The sequence below is a fragment of the Pipistrellus kuhlii genome, unplaced genomic scaffold (genome assembly GCF_014108245.1).
Source record: "Pipistrellus kuhlii isolate mPipKuh1 unplaced genomic scaffold, mPipKuh1.p scaffold_m20_p_10, whole genome shotgun sequence".
NCBI classification, from domain to species: domain Eukaryota; kingdom Metazoa; phylum Chordata; class Mammalia; order Chiroptera; family Vespertilionidae; genus Pipistrellus; species Pipistrellus kuhlii.
The window spans coordinates 5847858-5864718 of NW_023425405.1; the positions used below are offsets into that span (position 1 = coordinate 5847858).

The 16861-nt window shown below is 37.3% G+C and overlaps 1 protein-coding gene and 1 long non-coding RNA gene across 2 annotated transcripts in view; one reads left to right on the forward strand and one right to left on the reverse strand.

The window, feature by feature from the left end:
• KCND2 (potassium voltage-gated channel subfamily D member 2) overlaps positions 1-16861 on the forward strand; it is a 487193-nt gene that overhangs the window by 412729 nt on the left and 57603 nt on the right. The window lies entirely within an intron of this gene.
• Positions 722-12783, reverse strand: LOC118711899. Its single transcript, XR_004985864.1, has 3 exons — positions 12771-12783; positions 12718-12724; positions 722-1551 (listed from the first exon to the last, which is right to left on the reverse strand). It is a non-coding gene; the product is annotated as an uncharacterized LOC118711899 (long non-coding RNA).

Sequence of the window (16861 nt, forward strand, 5' to 3'; positions counted from 1 at the left end):
TAGCTCTGCAAATCAATGACAGGATCAGATATGCCTACTTATTGACAAAAGCAAGTTCTGATACAAAAACTTAAATAAGGTAGAGGAGAACTCTGACTTAGCAAAATATTTTTTCCTTCTGGCATTTATTGAAGAAGAAAAATAAACTAGAAGTGGAAATAATATTTCAGAGATTCAACAGACTTGAGTTCTGAAAGATTAAATGTAGTGAAGAAATGAATGGTAGGAGTAGTGGAGTAAATCTAGTTGATTCTATTGCAGCTTGTATAAAATAACATGTTCTTTCCCTTTTTACTTGATTGTCTTTTTCTGGCTTCTTATTTGAGCCATTGTGATAACAGAGGCCATCTCAAAATCCAGCTTTTATGTAGTTAAAATAGTAATAATAAGAAAATGGAGTACTTCATCATCACCTAAAAGCAAGGGATTACTACTGATTTACTAGAAAATCTTTCTCAAGATAAGGCCGAATTTTGTACAAAGGATTGAACTCTTCGTGTGCATGCTAATATGGAGTAGCCTTACACCTAGGACCTTCAAATATAGCAAGGTCATCTTTGCTAATTTTTTTTTTTTGGGGGGGGGGTAGCGGGGAAAGATTCAAAGGGTCTTTATTCTTTTAGGTCCAGAGGAAAAATTCTGAAAGATGAAAAAGAAAGTATCACAAAGCATAGCATGATATTATTAGTCAAATAATAAAAATATATGTATATGGGTAGGATTTTATGCTTTAAGTTTCTGTAGTATATTTAGTTCACAATAGATCATAATTACACATCTTGCAATAGATGAAGATATCAGTAGAGGCATATCCAATTGTACTCTTGAGCTCCAAATGACTAAGTTGGAAGCATTCACACTCCAAAAAGGGACGATTCCGAGGCTGTAACGGGCTTAGTGCTATTTAAAGTAATGAAGCACTTTCTCTACTTTCTGGATTCACTTCACCAAATGATTTCCTCAGCAGGTCAGATATAGATTTGCAGTAAGTGGAAAACATTTTCCAGGAATAAAACAACTGATTCCTAAGGAGCAGCTAACTTAGCTTTTCCAAATAATACATTTTTTTATTTTGGTCTGACATGCCTTGGTTTCTCAGAAGGTGGTCACTGATAGTCTCAAACTCTCCCTGTCCTTGCCAGATCCTATACTTCAAGTGTACTGGACACTCCTGAGAGGGAGGGACTGCTAGCTGTGTGTCCCTAAGTAAGCTACTCAACTCCTTGTGCTTAGCTTCTTTGGCTCTAAAAGATTAATAATAGTACCTACCTCATGGAGCTGTGAATGCGGATTAAATCAGTGCTTTTTTAAAAAGGCTTGGCACAAAGGAAGTACTCAGTAAACCTCAGCCTTTATTATCCCTGTTATATAACAAAGCTTTCCCCTGGTATCAACATTGACCATTTTGCTCACCCTTTTTCCTTACAAGCAAAGCCTTGGTTCAGAGTGCCCACGTCTCTTAAATCTGAAGAGGAAACAGCTTTGTTTCTACTGCCTAACCCTTTTCAGTTTGGCCTCACAATGAGAAGAACTAACTGAAGCCATCTCATTCTGTGCATTTTACATTCATTATTCTTTTGGATTCTCAATAATACTGTGAAGGACATACAATATCAATTCTTATTAGACCATTTAAAAAAAAAAGGGGGGGGGGGACAAAAAAAATAGAGTAATGCTTTGCTTAATGGTTGTGCTGCTACCCAATGGCAGAGGGGTGTAAATGCCAGAGTTTAGAACACCCAGTGTTCTTTCAACTGTGTAAGCTAAGATAGTCTAAGATACCTTTGGAGCAAATGAAATCATTCTATTTATATTAACAAAAGTCCACGTTTTTTTCAGATTTCCCCAGTTTTCCCCAAATGTTCTTTTTCCGGTGTAAGATCCCATGCAGGATATGACATTCCGTTCAGTAGTCGTTTACTTACTTACTTTGAGTAAACCAGTTTCTCGGATGTCCTTATCTTTGATCATCTGACAGTTCTGAGGAGCACTGGGCCAGCATTTGATAGAATATCCCTGAACTGGGATTTGTTTGATGTTTTTTTTTTCTAATGATGAGACTAGAATTATGGTTTTGGGGGAGGATACTATAAAGGTAAAGTGCCATTCTCATCACATCTTTCTCCCACATTGCCTATCACCAATGACATTCACCTTGATTGGGGCTAGTGTTTGTCCCCTTTCAATACTATACTCTGGAGGTAAGTCAACACACACAATCACACTTAAGGGGTGGGGAAGATCTACATACTTTATTTGAAAATCTTTTGCATGGGAGATTTGCCTATTGTAATGTATATATTTATTCAATCATCTATTTATGTCAGTATGGATTCATGAATATTTATTTTATAGTGTGGGTTATAATCCAATGCTACTAATTTTGTACTCAAATCATTCCAGCTTTGGTTACTGGGAGCTCCTTCAGTTGGCTCTTCTGTCCTTCTGACATCCCCAACCATTGTGATTTTTTTCTGAGCTCTTTCTTTTTGTGTGTGGTGCAAGATGCTGCAGGCTCATCTTGCGTATTTATAGCCCTAGTCCTAAAGTAAGTCATTTCTCCAAGGAGCCCTGCTTCCTTTTTCTGGAACCAAGACCTGGGCTCTAGGTTCTCGCATTCTAATTATTGTGTAGCCACACAGCACTAACAAAGATGCTTCATTCTGGCTGCACCAATGTGAACTGGGAATTTTGGCAGAAGAGCTCAGCTCCAGAGAACAGTAACCCCCCAAATTACTTTCTTCTTTCAAAAGAATAGGTAAGCCTAAGCAGAAACAGATAAGCAAATAATTTCCATTATAAACTAAGACAAACCATCAGGTCTTCAGTATTGTAACCAACACAACCTACCCCGAAAATAAGACAGTGTCTTATATTAATTTTTTCTCCCAAAGTTGCGCTAGGACTTATTTTCAGGGGATGTCTTATCTTTCCATGCGCTAGGTCTTATTTTTGGACCTAGGATATCTTATTTTCGGGGAAACATGGTAGTTACAACAGAACTGCAGAAGGATGCTTATAATAACAGAGTCATTCTGGGGGATCATCAGGGAGAATACTGATAGTATCTTCTGCTTTGCCACATAAGAAAATACAGCATGGCGTATTCCTGAAATTCATTCATGATACCGAATGTATAGCCATGCCTGGCTACTACATGATGACAATCCTGACACAGATGATCATAGGTAACTATTTCTTCTCCATCTTCCTCTTTCAAAGATTTGTTTGTGATCAGCATGAAATCCCGCTTACCACACACTGCACAGCCAGTAAAGTTCAGCAAGAAAGATCCATTCTCCAGGCTAATATTACAAACCCCCTCCCCCAATTGGGATATTCCTTTTTCCATACAGTCTCCACACGTGGTGATGCCATTAACAAGGAAGTGTTCAAATATATTTTTATTAAGTTCAAGATAGCACACTCATTGTAGTGTCCCAGATCTCATGGCTTAAGCAACTGCAGGTAAGTAGAAGTTATTTTCAAGGAGACAAAGTGTTTTTTTGTTTTTGTTTTTGTTTTTAATTACAAGAAGCTCTTCTGGAATAAGAGCATATGTGAATTTCCTTCTTAGGTAATGAGAACTGCAGCAGATTGGTTAATATATTTCATCCTATTTTCACCAGCTTCCATTGTAAGAAGTCAGAGGTTTTGCAAGATAAGCCAACTTCCAGCTACATAAGAAGTTACATATTCTGGGTAGACATAAAGTGTCTCTTGATAGCTAGCATGGGTAGACACTGGTAAACCTTAAAGCTCAGAGCAGTTTGCAGCAAGGGCCCAGACACAGCACAGAGGAGCACTGATAAAGGTAATCTCTAGATATGGCTAAAGCAAGACTATGAGAAAGATGAACTTTCTCCCTCCTCTACAGGGCAGATCACCCTTACAGATTTGGTTGTTAAAAATTGGGCAGTTATCCACCTAACTAAACACTAAGATCAGTAAGCTCTTCTTAAAAGTCATTAGAACTGTCATGGTCCAATATATATATATATATTCCTGGATCAGTGCTGCATAAAATTTGTGCATTCGGGGGAGAGGGGCTCCAGTCCAGCCTGAGCCCTCTTGCAGTCCTGGGGAATGTCCCACTGATAGCTTAGGCCTGCTCCCTATGGAGTGAGCCTAAGCCGTCAATGGGAAATCCTTAGCACTGCTGCAAAGGCGGGAGAGGCTCCTGCCACCACTGCTCACTGACCAGCTGTGAGCCCAGCTTCTGGCTGAGCAGTGCTCCCCCGGTGTTGAGCATCTGCTCCCTGGTAGTCAGTGTGCGTCATAGCAACCAGTTGTTCTGTCTTTCGGGTGATTTGCATATTAGCCCTTTATTGTATAGGGAATATACATTCATGCAGGAGTCTGTCCAGATTCTTGCAAATACTTCTTTTCAGATTATATTTGACAATATGTGTATAATACTTGGAAGTTGATGTGATGATATCAGATGCCAGAATTTGGAAGTCGAGATAAATGCATGACCAAAAAGATAAAGAGAGAAATATCCAAATTCAAGTGTAGCCAACTCCTACTCTATGAATATTTGACATTGCAGATTCTGGTTTCATTTAGCACTACAGTGTCAACTCCATATCTGCTGTTATGAAAGCAGTTTCATTTCTACTCCACAGCTTTGAGTCCTGATAAAATGTGTTTTGTTCTACATATGGTAATAAGCTTTTTGAAAAAGCAATTTCTAAAAAATATTTTGACCAAATATATAGTATTTCTTTAATTGAATTTATTGAAATAAAATTGGTTAATGAAGTTCTACATGTTTCAAGTATACACTTCTATAATACATTGTTTGTATATTGTATTATGTGTTTACTACTCCAAGTGGAATCTCCTTCCATCACCATTTATCTCTCCTTTGCTCTCTTTCATCTCCCCTATCCCCTTCCTTCTGTCAATCACCATACTGATGTCTGTCCATGAGTCTCTTTTTTTCTTGGCTTACAACTCTCCCCTATTACAAAAAAAAAAAGATACCATTTTAACGGGAAGGGAAACTCTTTCTTCCTCTCTCCCTTCATGGTCAAGAATTGTCTGTCAGAATCTCTTTCTGCCTTCCCTCTGAGTCCCTTATAAGGAAAAGAAGCAAGAATTCCTAGACCCTAAAGAGCATATTCAAGAGACTGAAAAGATTAACCATTCCCCTCCTCCATAGTCACTCCTGCACAGTAAGCAAAAGGTAGTTAGAAAACTTCCTCTGGAACAAAGGTCAAGAGATTAGTCCCCAAGGAGATAGATAGATAGATGATCTTTAACTCAAACATGTTTGCAGTTCTGGAGCTCCGCATAAGAATATCTGGATTCCAAATGAAGATTGAATTGCAAATCATAATAAGCAATACACTAATCATGGTGTTTTCACCAAAATTAAGGGAACAGCCCTGGCCAGTGTGGCTCAGTTGTTTGGGCAACATCTGTTGCACTTAAAGGCTGCTGGTTGGATTCCCAGTCAAGGTACATACATGGGTTGTAGGCTTGATCCCTGGTAGAGGTTGAATAGGAGGCAGCTGATTAATGCTTCACTCTCACATCAATATTTCTCGTTCTCTCTCCCTTCTTCTCACTCTAAAAATCAACTTAAAAAATCACCATATCTTCAGGTGAAGCTTACAAAAATGACTAAGGCCTGGACCGTGTGGCCCAGTGGTTGAGTGTCAACCTATAAACCAGGAGGACATGGGTTTGATTCCTAATCAGAGCACATGCTCGGGCTGTGGGCTCAATCTCCAGTGTGGGGAATGCAGGAGGCAGCTGATCAGTAATTCTCTCTCATCATTGATGTTTCTGTGCCTCTCTCCCTCTCCTCTCTGGAATCAATAAAAACATACTTACAAAAAAGATTATGGGCAAATAAATACATAATCTTTACAAGTGATGAGATTGGGATTGAAATTTGCCTTTTAAAACACTTCACCTTTTTCAAACTTTATTTCTTTCAAAAGTATTTTTTTTGTTATTGAAGTTCAGCTCTTTAATCACACTATTAGTTACTATACTTACTATTTTTTAATATTTCAAGAAAATTTTTTAAATATAATGTTACATGCAATAAACATTAATATTTTAAGGAAAAAACATTTTAAATATAATATTGCCAAAATTGTACTAACATAGTATAATATCACAAAGGTTGTAGGAAATATTAAAAATCTATAAATAACAGGATTACTTCTATCATATTCCAAAACATTTTTTTCTGACTACTTTTGTTCATCAGTTTATGTTGTTTATTCTATTCCACAAATGAGTGAGGTCATATGATATTTATCTTTCTCTGATTGGCTTATTTCACTTAGCATAATGCTCTCAGGGGCATCCATGCTGTTGCAAACTTTAAGAGTTCCTTCTTTTTTACAGCAGCTTAGTATTCTATTGTGTAGATGAACCACAGTTTTCTAATCCACTCATCTGCTGATGGGCACTTAAGTTGTTTCCAAATCTTAGCTATGTAAATTGTGCTGCTATAAACATAAGGATGCCTATATCCTTTCTGATTGGTATTTCTGATTATTATGAATTATAATATTAAGTATGTCTTTGATAGTAAAATAAGAGTAGACAAATCACTGTTCCAAAATGGAAGAATGGGAAGCATTATGTCTTGACCTTGAGGCAGAATCCTTATTGGAACCCAAAAATGTGTTCCTGAGTCTCAGGTTCACTCTGATACAAGGATAAAGTGGCTTTCTTAACAGTGAGGACTTACAAAAACTAGCTATGCTTAGGAACAGACATGTTTATTCCTGAGCTAATAACTAATGTAAAAAATTGCAAGTGACTTACCAGTCAATTTTAGGGAAGGGTGATGTAAATTATATCAGGAGTCCACAAACGCTTTTCTATAAAGCACCAGACAGTGAGTACTTTCAGCTTTGCAGGCCATAAGGTTTCTGCCAAAACTACTCAGCTCTGCTGTTGAAGCATGAAAGCAATAATAGAAAGTGGATAAATAAACAAGTGGAATTCCAATAAAACTTGATGGGCTCTGCTATTTGGATTTCACACCATTTTTAGCTGTGAGGCACTATTCTTCTTTTGAATTTTTTCAACCATTTGACAATTTAAGATCCATCCTTAGTTTGCAGGCTGAACAAGAACATTGGGATGACCAACTTCACACATGGAGAAACCTTGCTCTATTTAATAAGTCTATTAGGTGGAAGTCTTTACAGGCCCTGGAATTCTTGTACATAGCAATGTGTAATTCATTGTCTTCATCTCTGTGCTTCTGAAATCATGTCTGTCTTCCTCATTGTTTTAAGACTCTAACTTGATTCCACAATATAATCCTCAAATAAAAAAGTTTCAAGAGTAACACTCAAGCTTATTCATGATTTTAAAAATCTGTGATATTCTGCAAATACTTTTGTCTATATTTCCTGTGTTAATATTCTAAAAAAAAAAACCAAAAAAAAAACAAAAAACTTATAAGATTATAAGAATGAGCACGAGGAAGGGAAGTCTAAGCTCCTTATGCCAATAGCCAGATCCTGAAAATGAAAAAAAATGTTTTTGGCAGATGGGATAACTCAATGATGGATCAAAACTCCACATAGTCAATTCTCTATCCTACTGGTACCTTCTCTGCATTCCCATTCTTTCAGATGCTTTGGAGAACTGTATCAATGTTAAAATACACATGCAGTTTCACTATTCACTGAGTGGCCAGAATATTATGATATCTGAAGCATAATAATCTGGCCTCTCAGTGTATATCCTATATAATAAAAGGCTAATATGCAAATTGTCCCCTCCACCAGGAGTTCGACCAGCAGGCAGGCCAGACAACAGCCCATGCCCTCTCCTCCTGGCCAGGCTGGCTGGGCCCCACCAATGCACAAATTCATGCACCGGGCCTCTAATACACACACACACACACACACACACACACACACACACACACACTGAGTGGCTAGATTATTATGCATTCAGAGATCATAATAATCTGGCCACTCAATATATTATAATCTTATGAAAAAAATAGGACTATGAGCTGAAAAAAAAAGTGGGCTTAACTCAAATATTCACTTACAATATCACTTTGTATTTTTGTTTCTGGACAAGAAAAATTCAGGACACAAGATAAAAACATTTGGCAATCACAATACAGAATATCAGGAAATGCTGGCATTGCTTTCATTTTGTATGTCACTAATTTTATCACAGTGAAGAATACTGCCATAAAATTTTTATTTTTTTATTCTTTTTTTAATGTTGTGCCTTAGATACATTCATTGAAATAATTGCTTAATTTTTTTCTTTGAACCAAAATGTTTCCATCTCAATTATCTGAGTCTAAAGTTCCATCAGTATAATTTGGACCTAATATTTACTTGAAATATATATTTTTTTTTAATCCAAATCAGAAAATTTATGATTCAGGTTGCCCCTCATTTTACTTAGAGATCAATATTCTGGTTTAGTAATTATTATTTATATGAAAAGTTGGTCATAATCATTGCTCTTTCGCTTTAAAACTACTTGGATAATGTATTTGAAGTTTCCAATAATGTGCTTCTTTATAGCATGGGATTTGTGTAAGTCCGCATCATTTTGCAGTCTTGTTTTTACTCCTTTGAGGCAAATAAGTAAAATGAGGGTAGGAGATAAAGCAACTTTTATCTTGGGAATATTCTTCACTAAGAAATTTTCTAGAAACATCTTTAAGCTAAGCAGCAGGATTCTGTGTCCTCTGTCAATGCTGTGGAGAGGAAGAGTCTAGAGGTTTCTACTAGTGCCCATTTCTCAAACCTTTTATAGCATCTGCTGAAGGGGGTGTAGAAGTTCTGGTAAATCAACAACACTGCTGCATGCTTCCTGATTTTTCTGCCTGATACCTTGTAAATCCTAGCACAAATCTTTCTACATGATCCTGGCGTTAAAAAATGTTTCTTTTTTTCAATAATAACTTTATATCAAAAAATAGAAATATGGCTTAATTTCAGTGAGAGGCATTCAATAAGCAAGTGTGTGCCCTGGCTAAAGAGCTAATGTATTTATTATGCAAGCATAAGGCACGCAGAAAAATACTTCTGAATGACTTTTAGCTTTGCTTTATTCTCTTTTAAATGAAAACACTCATACACACAGAGATGGTTCTATTACTTTTCAATGCAATTCATCTTATAAAAGAAAGTAGTCCACACACAGCTCCCAGAGAGGTCCTGGCACGCAGCATTCAGTTATTTCCTGGTATCACAGGACGGGTGGCCTCAGTGCAGTGGGGGAACCATGTGCTTACAGACAAGCAGCGGCACCAGAGGGCCAACCACATCCAGTGACATAGTTCTGTTGGCATCAGCCTTGTCTTTCCCTATCACCCACCCAGTGAGGGCAGGAGACTGGAACAGCACACAAGAAGCAGAACAGAGTCAGATGTAAAGCAGAAACACATCAATCAGGGTGAGGATGCATTTTAAAGTTGATTTACAATTACATTTATCCAACTGAGAAACATTTATTGACCACCTCTATGTGCCAACCACTGTCCTAAGCCAGGAAAATATGGCAGTAAGAAAAAGGTCCTTTGCTTTTGCGGAACTTGCATTTTTGTGAAAGGAAGGTGTGAGAAACAGAAAGAGGCAATATAAATAAGTAAAATACATATTATATTAGAAGGGGGTTGACAAAAATATAGAGGAAAAGAAAACACAGGTGAGTAAAAAGAGTGTTGGGAAGAGGTGTAGATGTTGGGGTTTTAGTTGAGCTGTAGTCCAAAAAATACATACTGAGTTGACATTTAAGAACTAATGGCCTCGGACATCCAGGGAAAGGGAATTCCAGAAAAGTGCAAAAGCCTTGAGCAGGAGCATGTCTGGGTCTATGAGGAACAGTAAGGAGGCCAGTGAGTGGCACTAGTACAGAATGAGGGCAGGGCTTGCTAACCTGGGGCTCAGCTAGCACTGGCCTTGTAGACCATACCAATGATTCTGGTTTTATCCACAATGAGATTGGAAGTTAATGCAAAGTTTTAAGCAGAGAAGTAGCAGCTCTGATATTTCTAACATCTGTTTTAACTAGATCTCTGGATCCTAAACTAAATTGGTCTGTGAGAGACAAGGCAGAATAGCAATAATCCAACGGAGAGAAGATGGTGGTTTGAACCAGGGTGTTGTCAGAAGAAATACAGAGAAGGGATCAAACACTTAAGTACATTTCAGATGTTGAGCTGACAGACTGGACAGTGAGTGTAAGAGAACGAAGGCTATGAGGATTCCAAGGTTTTTGGTCTGAGCAACTTGGGAGAATGATGCTACGTTTAACTAAATTGGGGCAACAGAACCAGACTGGAGGATTAGAGTGGAGTTTGGGGCATGCTAATGTTGACATGCTTACCAGATATCAAATGGGAATTACACATAGGCAATTGGGTATATGAGTCTGAAATTCAGGGAATTGATCTTACCTGGAGATATGCTTTTGAATGTCATTCGTGTATGAATGTTAGAAAACTGGTCACTGGATATGATTTCCAAAGGAGTGAAGAATATGACAATAAAAATAAGTGGACCTAGTGCTGAGAGCTGGGTCACTCCTGGGCAAAGGGGCTGATGCAATGCAGAGACTGAGTAGCAGAGGGCAGTTAGGTGGGAGGAAAACCAGGAGAATGCAGGGTGCTAAAACCAAGTGAAGAAGGAGGAGCTTGTGGCCAGCTGTATCAAATTCTATGAATGAATCAAGCAAGATTGACACTTTGATCTTAGAACAAAGAATTGACTTTCTGATTCAGCAACTTAGAGCACCTTCAAAGGAGCAGTTTGGGTGAAGTGGTGGGGAAGAAAGCACTGGAGTGCAAGAGAGGAGAGGAGATGAACTAGAGATGGCAATACTCTCCAGGGAAGTTGCTTCGGGGAGGAAAGAAATAAGGAAGTAACCAGAGAAGGAAGTGGAATCAGATGATGGGTAGTGGGAGAGAGATACCACGTGTGTGTATGTGGGTGGGGGGGTGAGGGGTGAAGTGGAAGGACAGTGTTACATAAAGGCCATCCTAGTACAACAAATGTCACCATACATAGGTTAATGATCTGCACTCATGTGACTTCTGAAATGGAAGCTCTTGGCTGGGATGCTTTGTGAATCAGTTAACTCCAAATTCTCTGTTACAGATTTGGGGTAGCCATCTTTTATTTTTGTCTTCAAGTTTCATGCCCGAAAGAGTCACTTCCTTTAAGGAGAAGAAATGTTAGATTAGATTATGTTTATGTGACATAAGCACACTGTCAGGACACAAATTCCCCAGCCTTGGTACGCAGGGTCAGTGAAGAAAAGAGGTTTCCCAGGAACAATCCTTTAAGAAAAAGTCATTTTTACTCCAGACTCCAAAGCCCTCTGCAAAGGACCCATCCCTTCAGAGAGTATCGAGGATAGAATTATTATCCAATAAGAGAGTGCCTTGCTGCTTGGGATTGCTGACTTATGTGGATGGGCACTTAGAGTTCTTGGTTCTGTCCAAGATGCAGAGTCTGGGAGAAGCTTCAGCTCCTCAAGGGCATTCTATCCTCTGAAGCTGCCTCAGCTCTTTTCATTACAGTGAAACTCCTATGAAGGACGAAGCTTATCTTCTATTGAGTGTTCGTAATGTGATTGAACATATAGCTTCTGGGCAACACACTGTTCTGAACTCCAAAGTACATTATTCCCCCAGAGGAAGGAAGGAATTTCTATTCATTTAATCAAAGGAAGAGTAAACAGATGAAGCTACTAAAATAACTCTCATACAAAAGAAAAAATTAGCAAAAGAAGCATAAAAGGAAAACATGAAATATAAATATGTTAGGTTGTCATGTCTGTTATTCATCTTCCTGATTCCAGAATTTTAACATACAGAAGTACCAATCTTCATATGTTTTCAAAATCCATCCAACAACATATAAACATTTAAATTTTTGGTCATTTACTGAGGTCTAGTATAGTATAATGTATTCTTCTGTTTATACTCATAAAAAGGAGAAAAGGAAAATATATTAATAATATTTATTTTATATATATTAATATATTTGCTCTTATAGCACCATGTAATTCTGCTTGAAATAAAATAGTTGTAATTTCTACATTCATTTATATCCTCCTCTGATCAATGTTTGTCTCTCATTAGATGGTAAACTGATGATGACAAGGATATATTTCCCATCAAGGCACCATTGTTTCCTCAGTGCCAAGCATAGTATTTAGCAAATTTGAAGTGGTTAAACCACATTTTTCAATAGATAATAAGTAAAGAATGAGGCAAAGAATGGAGAGATAGGGATGAGAGGCAAAATGAGGGAAGAGGAGGAAGGAAAGAAGTAGGGACATAAAATAGCTGGAAGTATGTGGTTGTTGCATTTCCAGCTCTGTACTGGCTGTTTTATATGTGCTCCCTCAATTAATGTCATAAAAGTACAAATATGGTCATCCCTATTTTACAGAAGAAAAAACTGAGACTTAAAGTCATTAGGGTCACAAAACTGGGAAATGGCAGCTGGAACATTATCCTGTCTCACTCTCCAGGCTATCTGTCTCTTTCCTTTCTATTAAACTAGGACAACAGAGGTAGCAATTTAGCAGAGAAAGGCCAGAAAGGAAGTAAAAATTTAAACATTTAAAAATAGACCAAAAGGATATTTTCTGTCCACTTTCTAGGAATTAGGTCCAGATACCCGCTTTCTTAAGCCCATTTGTGCCAGTCTTTAGCTTGATGCAGTTCTCATCCCCATTTTTTCAAACTTTATCTCTACACATCGGTGGGGCAGGGTATCCAAGCTTGATACTAGAGGGACAGTTCTCTCTATGTGACACCTCTACCAAGATATAGTCCTTACAGAAAGTCTTTACCAAATATTGCCATGTGCATATAGACTGTACAGTTTGGGGCCTGGGTTCAATATTGTTAGGCGCCATTTACAAATAAATAATTAGGACTTTGAAAATCTTTTATGGCAAAGAAAAAGATATGGATCCAAGTTGGAAGACAAGTCTCTTCCTGTGTTAGCCGGGCTCTAGGGAATGATGAGTCCAAACTCTGCTTCCCTCTGTTCCCTTGGATCTATAGATGCTTTTCCATCATAATGCTGGACAGCTCCCAGTTATAAAAATGACTAAATCAACAAAGAGTTACAAGGACCACTGCAAGTCTATCCTATGCTCATATTACTACCTACCTTGATGCCTACAAGGCACCGAGATGTTCACCCTTGCACTGTGGTAGCTGAGAAACTGTGAAGTTCATCTTCAGCTTTGGGCATGCTCAGAAGTCACATGACTTACTGTTCCAAGGAAGAAAACCTCTGTAAAATGCAGTCTCAATATACAGTCTAGAATACCACTGCTCCTCAAACTACCTGCCTGTGCAATGATGCCTACCTGCTCATGTTCTATTGTGTTTCTCTGCCTTTGCTCAAGACTTTCCTCCAGGCTGAAATATAGTAGCATTTAGTAACCCTGGCAGCTTGCTCAAACCCTACCTAACCTTCAAAGTCTGGTTTAAATCTAATCTTCTTTCTCTGAATTTCTATAGCACTTTTGATTTAGAGGGAGGAATATTTGGAAATAGAAAGCATGCTAAGTTTAACGTTTTATATTTTCTCTGTGTATGCGATGATGAGATTTCTCCCTTTACTTCAGACACATTTGGTGACAGAGTGCCAGTGATTTGTCATAGAAGCTGGTACTCTACCACACTCCCTGCTGCTTTTTAAGAAGGAAATGAGTCAGGCTGGTGTGACTCAGTTGGTTGGAGCATTGTCCCATACATCAAAAGGTGGAAGGTTCAATTCCTGACCAGAGCAGATAGCTAGGTTGCAGGTTTGATCCCTGTGTGGGGTGCATGCAGGAGGCAACAAATTGATGCTTCTCTCTCAGATTGATGTTTTACTCTCTCAAATCATTTTTTTTAAAAGAGAGGAATTAGGCTATATTTAAATTAATATGCTTTTAATAATTCTAAAATGTATATCCTTTCAAGAAAGACTATAATGGAGAAAAGGAAAAAAATGGCAAGTGCATATGTAAACTTAATCAATACATTTATTGATGATGATGATGATGATGATGACAGTGGAAATGGAAATTTCATTTTCTTCTGCTTGTCTACAGAGCCCCTCACTTCCTTTGCTCTATATTTAATGCCCTCAGTTCATTTATTTTTAATAAAATTTAGGATAATATAACACTAATCAAGATACATATAAAAAGTACATCGAGTAGTTAACAGATGGAATTTAATTGACTATACTATCATGAGTTGATTTCAAAAAGATGTGTAAAATGAAATGCCAAAAGTAATCAAGGAGTCAACTATTCCTCATACAAAGGTCACCACTGACTCAAGTTCCATAGCACATCAATCCTTTTATTTAATAGTCTCAAAGGAAACCAGTTCTGGGAGCATCAAACAAGGCAACAAGCCAGAAATGTCATTATCTCGAGCAACATTTCTGTTGCAAAGAGCTACCTAAATTAAACTATTTTTTTTTTATTTGGTTCTATTTTTTCTGGACAACTTTAGATGATGGTATTCTCCATATAGTTTGCAGACATCCTTTGTTGGTATTGAATACTGTTGGTAAAAGAAAATAATTTTACTACATATTTTTTCCTCAACAGAAAAAAAATTTTGACTGAGCTAAAGACTAAATTAGCATTTTGCTGAGTGCCAGAATCAAATTCAACTTGGCCATTCCCATTGCTAAATAGGAGTGGCCTGCATTTAAAAATAGACCAAACATATATTCCTTTGATGGAAGCATTATTGTGACCTTTTGGGTCACTTTTCCACGTTGGCCATGGAAAACTGTGTGGACCTAAGCCTTAAATTGTTTTGCTTGATGAGAAAGTAAAATGCTTACAGATTATTAAGCAAATATAACTACTTAAATATTTAAAATGCATATGCAAATAATGGCATTGTCCTTTTTTTAATCTTGAGAGTATTCTAGTTTATACAGCTTTTGAACTGCTGAATCAGTGCAAGTGCTCCAATTGTTCACCTAAGTAGAGAGAGTATTGAGAGGAATCAATCTTTCCTAAGCACTGATAAAAGAGTGACTTCGCATTCTAATTACAGATATAGCTTATGTGTTTTCTCCTTTCCAATGAGATTACTACTAGGAAAAGTAATCAGAGGACAGCTTTTTATACTGCAGATGATAATTCTGGCATTACTTGGCTAAGCATCTTTCAAGTGTTGATTTTTAGAATACCAACTTCAAAAACTTAATATTGTTTCTGCCTAGATAGGTAAAATAATTCCTTTTAGACTTATCTAGGTGTGAGAGAACTGTTTTATTACAATTATTTGTTTTAGAAGCTAAAAAGCTCAAGAATATTTAAAAAGAACACCTTCTAACACAGAATTTTAGTCTGATCTGATATGCTACCACATTTTAAAAGTAGAGAGTGTGAATTTTTACTAGTCTAGTAGGTAAGCCATGCTTATGGTGATATACAGATTATACTTTAGAGAGATTTCATAAAAACGTGAGAGCATATAAACTGCACGCATAAGGAAGCAGTAGTTTTACCCCATGAACCAAATGCCAGAGAATGAAAAGTAGGAGCTGAGAGGATAATGACAGGAAAATTATAAGGATAACAATCAACAAAGCTGTGAAATATAGTTAAGGTGGAATTAGCCTATTATTAAACAGCAAAATATAGTCAGCATGGCCTGCGGTTAAAGAAATATTGCTAACATCATGTATCAACTACTCTCAAATAAAATTACTAAACATTTTAGAAAATAATAGAGTTTTTACTAGTATGTATTGTTCACCCAATTGTGGCTGTGAATTTTTAAATATCACTATATTTATACCCTAAAAAATGTTAGGGAATAATTATTCAGAATTCCTAGAGCCCTCATATTTTAGGGAAGAATATTTGGTTATACAATTTATTTTTAAAATCTATTTGGAGTCACTTGTCTATCCCAGAGCAGCAATTATAGATTATTTAAGATCAAGCAAGCCAGAGCCAGATTGCTGGGCTTAAAGTTTCAGTTCCACTCCTCGCTAGTGGTGATATTTTTTTAAAAAATCATTATTGTTGAGAGTGTTACAGATGCCTCCTCTGTATATTCCTCCATTGCCCCCCTCTACCCAGATCCCACCTTGCTCCAGGCCTTCACCACCCCATTGTCTGTGTCCATAAGTAATGCATTTATGCATATAAGATCTTTGGTTAATACCCCTAACTGTCCTTCCCTTCAGGCCTGATTGCCCCCAACTGCCCTCCCTTTTAGGCCTGGTCCCTCCCAACTGCCTTTCCCTGCCAGCCATCTTGTGGTGGCCATCTTGTGTCCACATGGGGGTGGCCATCTTTGACTACATGGGGAGGCCATTAGGTGTGTTGGAATGATTGTCAATTTCCATATTACCTCTTTATTATATAGGAATAGGTACAAAATTCCTACTTGAGATGAGGAATAAGTTCTAGAAATTAATAAGGGAGATGGTTGCACAGCATTGTGAATGTGCTTAATGCCAGTGAATGTATACCTAAAAATGATTAAAATTGTAAATTTTATGTTATGTATTTGTACCACAATAAAAAAGAATATCATCCCTTTAATATTTTTTTATTTAAGTTTTCAAAATAAATAAGAATTTAATTTAGGAAAAAAGAAAACTAGTTGAGATGGGAGGTGATTAATGTCTAGAAAAATGAAAAAAATTGGGATGGATTCAATGAGGGGTATATCCAACTATGGCTCTATCTGCAGAGGCAGAGGTGATGTTCATTCATTTATTCAAAAGTATTTCTTGAGCTCCTCATTTGTATGAATCAGACTGGTAGTTTGAATGACACAGAGATAACGTGAAGTTGAGCTCAAAAGAAACTAATAAGTAATCATGACTTAGAGTAAATTAAT